The following is a 12,580-nucleotide window of genomic DNA, read 5'->3' as shown; positions in this document are numbered from 1 at the left end:
GTTGACTGGTTCTATCTGATGGACACAGAAATATATCTGTAGTGAGAAGAGTGCAACTATCGTTCTTTAGTGGAGTGCCTAGCAGTTAACAGATGGTGGATCTCGTGATTAAAGAGTTCAATCAACTATTCACATACCCTTGGAGCTTCGAGCTGCAGGTTCATATGGTCCCCTTGTTAGCTCAATAGATTCAAGTTGAAAATAAGTTTTTGGGTCAGTTTGAAGTGTTCAAATTGACAAGAAGGAGTTTGATTATATATGATATGATTAAACTAGTTAAGTTAAATGTGATATAATTGATATGATGTATGAGATACATTAATTGGAGGAATTTGATATAAATATGATTTATATCAAGTAAAAGAGAAAACAACTATGGTTTAAATGTTACATATGATGTGATATTCAAATTATAGGTTATAAATATAATATGATAAGTTAGTTATTATATTTATTTATAATTAAAACAATTATACGATAATTGTGGGTGGTTTCTCCTTTAACCGTGCATAAAAATGGGAGGTTATGTTCAATTTTCATAACTGAAGGATAAAATGAAAAATGTTTTCATTTAGTAAAGAATCGCTTCATTAAGTACATGAGCAATCGTTTAGCTAACTAGAGACTATATGACAGCCTTCTAAGCGAGAGACTAAATGATCATGTAGGAGCCTTTGACTAAACGATCGTGTAAAGTTTTACTAAACGATCGCGTGCCTTAGCAAGATTCTCTAAATGATCGTATAAATGATCACGCCTATTTTTCTAAACGATCATGTACCTGCTGAGTTTTACTAAACGATCAAGCACAAAGTCTATACGATAGACAATATACTCTCCCACTTGCTTGGTCGTATAGTTCGATCGTTGTTTCCTCCTTCCCTTTACCAAATCTAATAGAGCCCACACCTCCTAGATTCTCACTCCGAGAATACCGAGGTTACTGAGTGGTGGTGTTTGATAGGTTACTTGTTCGTGGAAAATTTTGTTCCTGATTGACCAGACGATTGACTAAATGATCGTAGCGACAACGAAAAGTTGTTGTACCATTTCTTCACGAGAGTGAGAGATCTGTAGAAGAAAAGTTCTTTAAAGGTATGTCTCTCGTCCCTTTTATTATTAGTTACTAAAGCATGTCGTAATTTGTTAGAAAATGCATAACTGGTTTGTATGTTTGTGAATGCATGTAATTCTTTCACAATGAATTTGGATCGATCGTGCTTCCGCTCATGGATTCTCTTTGATAAGAGTTTCTTCAGAACATTGATCCTTGTATGTCTCCACACACAGTTCAAGACTCATAAGGCAACCCTGGATATTAGTTTATTGAATTTAGGGTTATTAAGACAAAATAGAATACAACACAATCTATAACATTTTTTTGAATTAACATTGATAACTCTTTATTAATGATGGCCAGTTAATAACATTTACTATCTACGAGTTTTCAAGTATAAAACTCAACAAACTCCCACTTAAACTAAAACTCTAGCAGTGGGTTATACATAATATCATAATCCAAAACAACGGGATTATGCTAAATAAATACAATAAACTAGGGCATCCATATCCCATTACACATCTTTCACTTGCCCTAGATTATACAATATACATGTCTCGTAGACCTAGAACCCTTATCAGTTTGGAAATTAGAGTCGGTGTATCCCATAAGGATCAAATCTTTAGCTCCACACACCAGCTTATAGCCCCTCGTTCTCCTAAAATACTTGAAGATGTTCTTAACCGCAGTCCAATCGTCTAACCCTAGATTGGATTGGTACCTACTGACTATTCCCATTACATAACAAATGTCTGGCCTCCTATAGAGCATAACATACATTTAGCTACCCACAGCTGAGACATAGGGAATACGTCTCGTATCCTCAACTTCTTGAGGTATCTTAGGACACTGTTCCTTAAACAAGTAGACCTCATGCCTGAAAGGTAATAAACCCGTCTTAGACTTCTACATCGAATATCAAGTCAACATTTTGTCGATATAAGTTGCTTGAGACAGAGCCAGTATTCTGTTCTTGCGATCCTTAATGATTTAGATCCCAAATACATATTGCACCTCTCCCAAATCTTTCATTTGGAATTGGACTACCAACCATTCCTTAACGTCAGAAAGGTACTCTACATCATTCCTGATGAGTAGGATATCGTCCACATAAAGTACCAAGAAAGCTACTTTATTGTTGATGATTTTCTTGTAGATACAAGGTTCATCAATGTTTTGATCAAAACCAAAAGATTTGATCATTGTATCAAATCTAATGTTCCAAGATCTAGACGTCTGCTTCAACCCATAAATGGATCAATTCAACTTGCAAACTTTTTGTTTCTGACCTTGGGCTATGAACCCCTCGGGTTGAGACATAAAGATGTTCTTTTCAGGATTGTCATTCAAAAAAGCAGTCTTGGCATCCATTTGCCATATCTCATAGTCATTATATGTAGCTATCGTAACGCGTATTTTTTAGCATGATGCAAGTCCATGCCATAAGCTTGATGACATAGATTTTATGCGATGATATGTGATACTACTTCTAGATATGCGTTATTAATGAATGTTTTTGTAGTATGCTGTGCGTTGTCACAAGTTTCCTTGCATTGAAACCAAGTATAATTTCATTGCAAGTTTCTCGGTGTGATCCAAGGTCGAACACAAGGACTGTTTAAGGTTATTGCATTATGTTTGTGATATATGCGACTAGGAGCTTTTCAATTTATAAAAGAATTTGTGTACAAGTAATTAAGCATGCGATAATAACATAAATTGCGTTAAAGTAAATTGCGATAAAGTAAATCTAAGCTAAGATGATACAAGATACAGGTTTCATGATACAAGATACCGAGGTCGAGGCTAGCTGTGAAGATTATACAAAGATCGTGTAATGCGATGACAAGTCTTATGTGTGAAGCAGAAACAGAGAAGATAATTAATACAAACATTGTAAGTTCCTTAATTGCGTTCAAGATATAAGTACGGTTTCGCTTTTCCCTTAGCGTACACCTCTCGGTGATTGACTGCGTTCCCACATCTCTGTGGTGAAACAGGGACGAACGTAATGAACACAAAGTTGCTTTCATATCTGGAAGCACTACTTGCTTTAGTTAACGCATTCTTCTAACCTTCTCTCAACAGATCAGAATGACATCTTCACTTCTACTCTCACAGGTGAAGATGTCGTCTAACATGCCTTAGCTAAACGCATTTATCTCTTTAGCACAAATTAAGTGACTCGTTTAATCCATATTAATTACCAAGGCATTAAGAAAAATTCATGGAGAAAACGATTAATGAAGGAACGGAAATAGACAGAAAAGTGGAAATGAAAGTGATCGAGACATTCAATAACACTATTTAACATCTGATACATGATTTGTGAATGAAGAGATTAAGAGAATGAAATACAATTGATGAAATATAACTAGAAACAAATAAAAATAAACGCCAACGTTTTAGCCCCGATTTGGATGGAGATTTGCTTGCCGGCGTGAGTGGATCGTGCAGAAGGATGACCTTCCCTCTCAGGCTTGCTCAACCGATAGCAGGGATCTGAGCACAGAGCTTCATGGCGGGGATCTGGCAGAATCGCACTGAGACTCACCTCTAGGCCTTGTCTCTTCTCTTCCCGGATTTCTTCCGATTAGTACTCAACTCAACCTCTCTCTCAATAATCTAGCATTAATTAGCCCTCGTATCAAGTATATCTTCTCTGAATTCTATGGGGGTATTTATAGGTAAAAAGCTTTGACTCTTGGCTTGTGGACCCCACTTCTTGTTATGGAAATTCCGAAGATGGAGAAATGAATATTCCTTTTGTAATGCAATCAGACCGTCAAATCTACACAACTGTTAGTTGTACACGTGTCACAATCCTCCGCGTTTGCGTTGCTTAGCTGCATCTTTCGATCGGTTGCTCGCATGCGGTGTTGTTTTTATTACCGCATGCGGTTGAAATTAAGGTCGGGATCGATTGTCGCATTGCACCGTCATTACATTAATCGTCTCTTCATTGTTGATTGACGGGCGCAATGTAACAGAAATGCATTGTTCAGTTTCTCGTTGAGCCTTGATCGCAAGTGGTGACTTGGTTTCTTGTAAAACAGAGTAGAAATATCCTCTTCTACCATCTTGATGATGTTAGTGGGTGTAATTGCGATAATTTATATTTATTGTATTTTTAAGCTAATTTTCATACAATCGACGCATATTTACTCTCTTTTGGCCGTAATATCTGAATAAGGCAGCGTAAATAACTTGTATTTCTACAAGTTATCAACTATGGACAAGAGAATTCTTATAGAATTAAGCATAGCAACAGGGGAAAAAATTTCCTCATAGTCAATCCATTCCCTCTAGATATAATCCTTTACTACAAGTCTGCTTTAAAGGTGTATACCTTTCCAAGTACATCTCTCTTTCTTTTATAAATTCATTTACACCCTATGGGTTTCACCCCTTTAGGTGGATCTACAAGCTCTCATACTAAGTTGGAGTACATAAACTCTATTTCAAGATCCATGGCTTTGACCCATTGGTCCTTGTCTACGTCATTCATTGCCTATTTATTAGACAACAGATTCTCAACGCTATCATCTGGTATGATAACTTGAGTTTCAGTTAAATCCAAGTAGTGGTCAGGTTGTATCATAACCCACCCATTGCATCGAGGCACTCTCAACGATTGAGAAGGATGAGACTAACCTGAAGTGCTGGTTTCTTCATTAAATCTTAATGAAGGACCAGTTGCATCAACAACCCTTATTGACTCATGAATAACTTCACTTAATACTATTTTGCTACGCGGTTTATGGTCTCTCATGTGGTATTCCTCTAAAAATGTAGCATTTTTTACAAACATCTTATTTTCCTGAGGGTCATAAAACAAGCCACCTCTTGTTTCCTTAGGGTAACCAACAAATTGGAATAACCTTAAACGAGGTTCCAACTTCTTAGAACTTGTCACTAACACATTGATAACAGGCAGAAATGCACGTTATCATAGTGCTAAATCCTTAAACTATGTTAGATTGCGTTGATGAAATATGTTAAATAGCATCCATTAAGCATAAATTCTATAATATTACGGTCGCATGCGTCCAACGCATTAGAGCAGTTGATCTTTATATTTTTGTGCAGGATAATGCGTTAACGCAATGCACATAATGCGATCATAGGAATACATTGGTCGAGCGCAAATTCGATCGTGCTTGAAAAAATTCACCCAAGAAGAATCACCGCAACATGGTGGGTGCATCCGGACGAAAGGACAATTAAGATCGATGGGACAGAAAGTTGACGGTAGTCAGATCCAAATTAAGTTGATAGCCAATAATGGTCACAAAGTATATCCAGCTTTATCGGTGTCAATTATCCGGCACATCAGTCAGGAATTAAAGCTATCCCATCTGTACAACCAGGAGAGAGAAGACGCCTTTCACCTTTGATGCCCTATAAATACCAAATGCATTCTTCAGAGAGGGGGGTTAAGCAGTCGAATATTTCATTATTTTATAAGTTCGCGTCTCTGTCCATAGTCTTCTTTCATTTTACGGCGGACGCAAGGAAGAAGGTGTGCCGGTAAATTGTTCCAGCGAGCTTGGAAAAGCACCGGAAGCTCCAAGACAGAGAGAGGGCCGACTCCTGGAGGAGCGGGAACATCTTTAGTTCAGAATAGAGATTCCAGTGTAAAAAGCCTCGGTCAGCAAGGAATTGCTACCAGGTTCTCTACCTTAAACTTTTATTAGCATTTTGTACTTAACTTATTTATAAGAATGGAATTTCTTTCTCTATATCTGTTCACTCTCTGTGATTCACGCATGAGTAACTAAATTAGTTGAATGGATTGAGAAGCATTTAGCTAGCACAACGAGGGAATCTTCATTCTATGTGATTATCTTGTTTATGTATGCTTCATTTGTCTATTAGAGATATTCAAGAGGGTAGTCTAAGGACAGGATCTAGACTTGGGAAGGTCAGGTCAGAATCTAGGTTTGGAAAAACCAGATTAGAACGCACAAACGAGAGATAGGCGCTTAGGGATGAGCACTATTTGTTATCAACGCATCACATGCATCTTAGCAATAAGATATGATTTTATGCGGTCACCTTGCTTTCATGCATTTTGCATCAACGCATAGGACAAGAGTAGAGACTTAGAAATAAGCTCTATGGACATTTTGCATGCAACACTTGTGTCCTAGATTTAGGAGCATCGCATTTACATTGGAAAATGACTTGTTGTGCATAGTAGTAACATGGTCGCATAGTCTGACGCATTCCCAAGTAACGCTAGCTAAAGATCTTCTCAACCCGTTCAATGCATACTCATTGCATCTATCAATGCAACTTTCGTTTCTCAAATCCGCCACATTTATTTATTTCTTCTATCAATGCAACAACAAACCAAACATTCTATTTGTTTTACCGGTTACCGCAAAGTTTTCATAAGAAAATTATCAACGCAAACCATTTTCACAAGTCCCTGTGTTCGACCTTGGACTTACCAGGAATTTACACTTGAATTTCGCTGGGGAAACTTGAGTGCACATCGCAATTCCATCAACGCATATCATCCATATCTCCACTTAATAAAATAACACATCAAGTTTTAGCGCCGTTGTCGGGGACTTTGGCAAAATAGTTGTTAACGGTAATTTTTTGATTTCTTTGTAGAACTCTCAATCTCTGGCAAACTACGACCCGGAGATTGAGAGAACGTTTCAAAAGAGACTAAGGGACCACCAACAGCAACCACAATCCGATAAAGAAGAGATGGCGGAGAAGCCTAGGAATAAAGCACCAAACAACAACAATGTCATGGCAAATCCGATTCTGTTGGAAAACGATCGCAATAGGCCCATTAGGGACTATGCATCATAAAACCTCTATGATTTTTCTTTGGAATCATGAGGCCTACCTTAGACAAAAGTAGATTTGAAATAAACCGGTGATGCTGCAGATGATCCAGGCTGCAGGTCAATTCGGAGAAAGGCGTGGCGAGGATTTGCACGCCCACCTCCGAAGTTTTATTGAAATCTGCAACACTTTTGTGTTCCCGAACATCTCTGCTGAAGAAGTTCGACTAACGTTGTTCCCATTTTCTCTCTGTGATCAGGCTAGGAAATGGGCTTATTTGCTCGAACCAGGAGAGATCACTTTTTGGGAGCAGGTGGTGGAGAAGTTTATGAAGAAGTATTTCCCACCTACCAAGAACGCGAGATGGAGAAAGCTTATTACTAATTTTGAACAAGACATGGACGAATCGCTCAGCGATGCTTGGGCGAGGTTTAAAAGGTTGGTCCGAGACTGTCCACATAATGGGCTTCCAAATTGCTTGCAAATGGAAATTTTCTACCACGGTTTGAATCCTGCTTCGCAGATTGCTGCCAATGCGGCAGCAGTTGGTGGTCTGCTTATGATAAGGCGAAGAATATCCTGGATCACATCTCCAAGAATCATGAAGACTGGAGGGATAGTGACCAAAGATTAAGACTCAAAGATTCTGATGCAAATAATGGTGCTATTGTCTCATTGCAAAACCAAATGACTGCAATGATGAATTTGATTCAAGGAATGACGATCAGCACCCCAACACCGCAAGGTGGGCAAATCAACACAATAAGTCAAAATACCACAAGGTGTGCGACTTGCGTTGATGGGCACGCGATGGAGGATTATCCACAAAACCCACAGTCTGTATAGTTTGTAAAGAACAAACCCCTTTTCCAACACCTACAACCCCGGGTGGAAAAACCACTCAAACTTTGCTTGGAAGAATCAACAACAAAATTTTCAATCTGTGGCACAAAAAGAAGGGCTACCAGGGTTCTTTCAATGCAACAACGGTCAACAGAGCAACCAAGCAAGTAGCTCACAACAACCACTGCAATCTTCTTCCCTAGAGAGCCTATTAAAGCAATATATAGAGAAAAATGAGACGGTGCTTTAAAATCAGGCTACGTCCATCCGCAACCTTGAATTGAAAATGGGCCAGATTGCAAATGAGCTCAAAAGTAGACCACAAGGGGCACTGCCAAGTTCAACTGAGCTTCCACGCAACCCAGGGGGTTCAGGTAAGGAGAAATGTCAGGTTGTGACATTGCGCAGTGGAAAGACTATGGAGGGAGAAAAGGAGCAAAACAGATCAACCTCTATTGCAGTTGAACCTGAGATTGCGGCAACACAAGAAGAAAAAAAAGAAAATTAAGCAGTAGAACCTGAGGTTGCGTCAACCTCAAAGTCAAATGAAACGGGAATCGTGAAAGTCCAATTACCACTTTTCCCTCAGAGGCTAAAGAAGAAGAAAAACGAAGAGGTACAGTACCAACGCTTCATGTCTATGCTGAAACAATTACATGTTAATATTTCTTTCAGTGAAGCAATTGAGGAAATGCATGCCTATGCCAAGTTTCTGAATGACATGGTAACTAAGAAGAGATGCGCTGGAAAATTTGCCACGGTGACATTAACGTAAAGTTCCAAATCTATTATCCCGCTGAAGATGAACGATCCTAGGAGCTTCACTATTCCTTGCTCCATAGGAGGACTCTATATTGGGCAAGCCCTGTGTAACTTGGGGGCCAACATAAATTTGATGTCACTGTCAATCTTTCGACAACTAAATGTGGGGCAACTTGTGCCCACATCTGTGACTCTCCAACTAGCCGACAGATCTCTGGTTCATCCAGAGGGTAAGGTGAAGGACATGCTGATCACGATTGATAAATTTATTTTGTCAATTAACTTCATCATCCTGGATTATGAGGTCGATAAAGATGTGCCCATCATTTTGGGGCGACCTTTCCTATCAACGGATCGTGCTCAAATTGATTGCACAAAGGCGAGATCATTTTGAGCATAAACGGACAGAAGCTCAAATTTAATATAATTCGTGCCATGAAATTTCCTAATGAGGAAGACTTGCAAGATTCTGATGATGACATGAATTTGATTGAAGAAGAAAAGTCTGATGAAAAGTGTGAAGAAGAGGATGCCAACGTATCTGTAGCTGCCTGCAATGCGATTGTGGCAAAAATAAACAAAGAAGAAGGATCGATCACAACGCATAAAAAATAGCCTAAAGAAGAAAGAAAAATAACGCAACCTTCTCTCGTGGAACCACCAACACTTGAATTGAAAATCCTACCAACACATTTTAAGTATGCATTCCTAGGGCAGAATGAGAAACTGCCAGTGATAATTTCCTCCGCACTTAACGCAGATCAAGAGAATGCGTTGATGAGCATTCTCAAGAAGCATGTGCGAGCAATCGGCTGGACGCTCGCTAGCATAAGAGGAATTAGCCCCGCGTACTGTATGCACCACATTCGTCTTGAGGACGACCACAAAGCAACTATTGAAAATCAACGCAAACTTAACTCTGCAATGAAGGAGGTCATCAAAAAGAAGATTATCAAGTGGCTGGATGCGGGCATTATCTATTCCATTGTACACAGCACGTGGGTCAGCCCCGTGCAATGTGTGCCGAAGAAGGGCGGAATGATGGTAGTCCCCAATGAGAACAATGAATTAATACCGCAAAGAAACATCACTGGATGGCGCATATGTATGGACTACCGCAAATTGAATGCGGCCACAAAGAAAGATCACTTCCCTCTGCCATTCATCGATCAAATGTTGGACAGTTTAGTAGGGAATTATTTTTACTGTTTCTTGGATGGATACGCTGGGAACAACCAGATCATGATAGCTCTTGAAGACCAAGACAAAACCACATTCACTTGCCCATATGAGACATTCGCTTTTTGCCGCATGTCGTTCGCCCTCTGCAATGCGCCAGAATTATTTATGGATCACTTCTTCGTTTATGGGAACACTTATGAAGTCTGCCTGGCCAATCTGGAGAAAATTCTGAAAAGATGTGAAGAGACGAACTTGGTGCTCAATTGGGAAAAATGTCACTTAATGGTGACAGAGGGTATAATGTTGGGACACAAGGTCTCTCGAGAAGGGTTGGAGGTGGACAAAGAAAAGATTGACGTAATTGAAAAGCTTCCACCTCCAACCAACGTGAAGGCAGTACGAAGCTTGCTGGGGCATGCTGGATTCTACAGATGATTCGTTAAAGACTTTTCTAAGATAGCAAGACCATTGAGTGCGTTACTAGAGGCAGACAGAAAGTTTGAATTTGACAACAATTGCCTCAATGCATTTCGAATTTTAAAGGATGCGCTGATTACTGCACCCGTTTTACTTGCGCCGGATTAGACACTGCCGGATTAGGCACTAGCGCAAAAGAAGAAAACAATTTTTTACCCTATCGCATATGCAAATTAAACTCTGAACCCTGCTCAAATTAATTATACCACCACTAAAAAAGAGCTCCTGGCTGTGATCTTTGTGCTGGAAAAATTTCGGGCATACTTGTTGAACCAAGGTACTCATTCATATTGATCTCTCGGCAATCAAATGTTTGATGACAAAGAGGGACGTAAAGCCGAGATTGATCAGATGGGTTCTCCTCCTTCAAGAATTTGATATCGAGATAATTGATCGAAAGGGGACAGAGAATCAAGTTGCGAATCACTTGTCCAGACTGGAAAATCTCGAGGTTGACCACAATGAATCTGAAGTGAATGTCGTGTTTTCGGATGAACAACTATTTCGCATAAAAGAACTGCCCTGGTATGCAGACATCGTTATTATTTGGTATGTGAAAAATTTCTTGAAGATTACACATACCATCAACAGAAGAAGCTCAAGCATGAATGCAAGCATTATTATTGGGATGAGCCGAATCTGTATAAAAGAGATGCAGACTAAATCATTCGATTATGCGTACCAAATGCTATTCAGCAACGCATTTTATCACAGTGGCACGATTCGCCATATGGAGGGCACTTTGGAGAACAACATACTACAGCCAAAGTTTTGCAAAGTGGATTCTTTTGGTCTTCATTATTCAAGGATGCTGCTGATTATGTAATGAAATGTGATCGGTTTCAACGCACCGGTAGCATTTCATGGAAGAACGCAATGCCAATGAACACTATCTTGAAGCTGAAATTATTTGACGTTTGGGGGATTTATTTCATGGGACCATTCCCTCATTCACATGGCAAGCATTATATCTTATTGGTTGTCGATTACGTTTCTAAGTGGTTAGAAGAAATTGCATGCGCTGCAAGTGATGCTGCAGTAGTCTCCCAGTTCTTCAAGAAAAATATTTTCACGCATTTTGGCACTCCCTGTGCCATCATAAGTGATGAAGGATCACACTTTGTCAACCACAATATAAAGGAGCTGCTGCGCAAGTACAATATCCTCCACAAAGTGGCCACCACATACCTTCCGCAAACAAATGGCCAAGCTGAAATGTCCAATTGGGAAATTAAATTGATACTTGAGAAGGTAGTCAAACCTTCGTGAAAGGATTGGGCAATGAAGCTTGATGAAGCGTTATGGGCATACCGAACCGCATTTAAAACACCTATAGGTATGTCCCCTTATGCGTTGGTATTCTGCAAAGCATGTCACTTGCCTTTGCAGCTGAAATATAAAGCATTGTGGGCGGTCAAGAAACTGAGTTTTGATCTAAAGAAAGCATGAGAAGCGCAGAAACTGCAGCTGGTCGAGCTAGAAGAATAGAGGATCAACACATATGAGAATGCGAAGATTTATAAAGAGTGCACCAAGCGTTGGCATGATAAACGCATATGCGCTAGAAACCTCCAAATCGGGCAGAAGGTCTTACTCTTCAACTCAAGATTGTGGCTCTTCCCAGGAAAATTAAAATCATGCTGGTCTGGTCCCTTCATCATCAAAGAGGTTTTCCCACATGGTGCGGTGGAACTAATCACCGAGGATGGCAGTCGAACATTTAAAGTTAATGGACGATGGATCAAAGCATATTGCGGAGGAGATTTTTAGCCAGACACAGCCTCCGCAAAGTGGAAAAACCTAGACTATCCCTTACTCAACTCTTGAACATTTCAATCTCCGTCACGTGACTACTATCTGTATTTCACTTATCTTTCTCTAAAAAAAAATGTAATCGAAAAAAATGAAAAAAAAAAAAGACTTGTTGATTTGTTTTGAAATCATTTGACCATCTCTTTGTCTGTTTACAAGGATTAAGGCCCAGGATTGCGGAGATACTATAAGAAGAAGCAAATATTCTAATTCCATCACCGTAATCCACAGAAGAAAAGAACGTCGCAGGGATGAATGCATCAATACTCAATGCGGGTGACAACGCAAAATTTGGGGTGTACTATTCCTTATCTTTATTTCAAATTTTGCGCAATCACATTGCATTTTATTTTGCAAAGTTTTATCCCTGCATCCTCCCTGATTACCGCAATCATTTGTCGAGTAGATAAATTTAGTAGTTTACCGCATGTTATTTCTTCACCAAGTATGATTTAAATAATGAAAAATATGCTTTTATCTCTTTCGTCTATACTAGAGTCAACTTAAATCTTAAGATAGTCAACTCATGAAATATTTCTAGAAGTTAGAAGTTTGCTAGCTTTCTTTCAAACTCTCTTTACAACGCATTCTATGATCATCACATGACTTATTTTAATTTCTTTTGGCAATGAGGAC

This window comes from Benincasa hispida, chromosome 3, assembly GCF_027475165.1.
Source record: "Benincasa hispida cultivar pf3 chromosome 3, pf3_genome.v1.1, whole genome shotgun sequence".
Classification (NCBI taxonomy): domain Eukaryota; kingdom Viridiplantae; phylum Streptophyta; class Magnoliopsida; order Cucurbitales; family Cucurbitaceae; genus Benincasa; species Benincasa hispida.
This window is presented reverse-complemented; position numbering follows the sequence as displayed.